General features: G+C 38.7%; 1 long non-coding RNA gene across 1 annotated transcript in view; it reads left to right on the top strand.

Moving 5' to 3' along the window:
- Positions 1-2,505, top strand: part of LOC106871112 (uncharacterized) — a 7,577-nt gene that overhangs the window by 4,403 nt on the left and 669 nt on the right. The window contains exon 2 of the long non-coding RNA XR_001409627.2: positions 1,781-2,005. This is a non-coding gene — a long non-coding RNA (uncharacterized LOC106871112). The remainder of the gene's footprint in view (positions 1-1,780; positions 2,006-2,505) is intronic.

Here is a 2,505-nt window from a genome sequence, read left to right on the forward strand (position 1 = left end):
ACAGCTAAATAAGGTGATGAGCTGGCAGAAACGTTAGCACGCCGGGCAAAATGCTTAGCGGTATTTCGTCTCTCTTTACGTTCTGAGGTCCAAATCCACTGAGGTTGACTTTGCCTTTCATCCTTTCGGGGTCGATAAATTAAGTACCAGTTACGCACTGGGGTCAATGTAATTGACTTAACCCCTTTTTTCTGTCCTTGTTTGTCCCCTCTATGTTTAGCCCCTTGTGGGCAATAAAGAAATAAGAAACAGCTGAATTTCTATCCCTGACGTCTTATATAGTTCAAACTACACAAGTTAATGTGTGATAAACAAAATAGGAATTTTGAAAGAAGTATCTATAAAATTAATTATTAAATATCGAATGGCCATAGGAGTGGGGTCCACCAGAATAAAATAATACCTTTATTCCTTTACTTGTATCTACCATTTGATTGCAGCCATGCTGGAGCTCTGGCTTGAACAAATGACCCCAAGACTTATTTCATAAGGCTAGTTCTTATTCTCTCGCCCTCGTTTGCCGAATCACCGGTTGTCAAGTGGTGATGGACACACACACACACACACATATATGGTGGGCTTCTTTCTATTTCCATTTACCAAATCCACTCACAAGGCTTTGCTTGACCCAGGACTATAGTAGGAGATACTTGCCCAAGGTGCCATGCAGAGAGACTGAATCAGGAATCAATGGTTGGGAAGCAAGCTTCTAACTACACAACCACACCTGTGCCTCTAGATAAAAACTGGTTGAAATTCATTACTCCAGAGGAAGTAGATCATTTCTGTTACCTACGACCCAATTAGCAGCGGAGAAAGATGTTCTGAAAGTGTAATTTCCAGAGTAAGAATGAGATGTAGAAAATTCCGAGAGCTCTTGCCTCTGTTGGCAAATAAATGTCTCTCTTTCTAAGTGAAAGGAAGACTGAATGATGCTTGTGTATGAAGAGCAATACTACATGGTGGTGAGACATGAGTCTTAAATGCTGAGAACATGCAAAGACGTCTTGACCACCCAGTTATTTAGTAGGTAATTTACTCACTTCAAACAATCCAGTCTAACACCTACTTTAATTTTCAAAGGATTAAGAATTTGTTTTTAGAATCTCCTTGCTTCTGCTCTTAATGACTTGTAGGGACACCATATGCCGTTATGCAACCATAATATTCAACAAAATATATTAAATGCTTTTATAAGTCAATATTGTCTTCTACTGTGTTAACAGTGCTATTAAATCACATGTTAAAGTCATCTCTAAAGATTTCCTAAAGATTTGCTTCAGATACGAAATGTCATAACAAACCACTGCTGGTTACAATTTCTCGTGAAAATCTAAAGAGATAATCTTAACAAGCTCTTACTATGGTTGCCATTCATACTAATCTGAATTTTTTGTGGGGTGGGTTTCAGTTTCAGGTCTTGCAGGAATTTTCAGATGTTAAAGATGTAAAGAAAACTTCCAGGATATCTAGCACGACCATTTTATTCTTGATCTAACAATATCAGCTCCTTGATTGATTAACATTCTCTCTGGGACACTAGCAATTCATCAACAGCATCCTCTATGACTTCTGTGAACCGTCCATCATTTGCAAGTGTCACAATATCTAATTGTGATGTAGACTTTGTGCTTGTGGAAAACTTATAAAATCATAGATGCAGCTAGCCTTTTATTTTTCTAAGCATCATAAATAGTTGAGGGTTCCACTTTATCCCATGATGCCACAGTTATCCTTTCTGTTTATCATCAACTTCTGTTTATCTTCATTTAAATTCCAGCTTTTGAAAATTCAGAAAGACAAAAGAAATTCCTGAATCATCAGTATGGCAGCACCATATCGATTACCCTCCAATTACATAAGACAGCAAGGCAATTCTGGCAGACACTTTGTTGGACGACATGATGAGAGGGAAAAGCTGAAGATCTTGATCAAGGATGAAGATACTCAAATAATACAAGTTCATGGACTGCCTTATGTTGGCAAAACAAGATTTGTGAAAACTGTAAGAAATTTAATATTGTTTTCTCTTTTTTTTTACGTTAACCTTTTTGCATTTTGCCTTTCTGTAGGTTATTAATGATCATTGAGGTTTTACAGTTAAGTTACCGTAAATCCCATACAATGGCAGTCACTGAAGCCTTTGTACCATTTGGTGAGTTGATGGTTGACTTATGATCAAAGGAATTTCACCTGTAACCATCCTGTCTAATTAAAGGTGGCAAAGATTACATTATTTAATGTATCCTGAACTATGTTATGAAACAGACGGGCAGTTGACTGCTTTATATATTATGACACATGAAATCTTCCGAGCGGAATCGTTGCCGGTGCCCCTGGGCTGGCTCTTGTGCGGGTGACACATGAGGTTTTTCGAGCGAGATCATTGCCAGTGCCCCTGGACTGGCTCTTGTGCTGGTGACACATGAAATCTCTTCGAGCGAGATCGTTGCCGGTGCCCCTGAACTGGCTTTTGTGTGGGGTTGTTGTAGGATTTTCGAGCGA

This window comes from Octopus bimaculoides, chromosome 23, assembly GCF_001194135.2.
Source record: "Octopus bimaculoides isolate UCB-OBI-ISO-001 chromosome 23, ASM119413v2, whole genome shotgun sequence".
In the NCBI taxonomy this organism is placed as follows: Eukaryota; Metazoa; Mollusca; class Cephalopoda; order Octopoda; family Octopodidae; genus Octopus; species Octopus bimaculoides.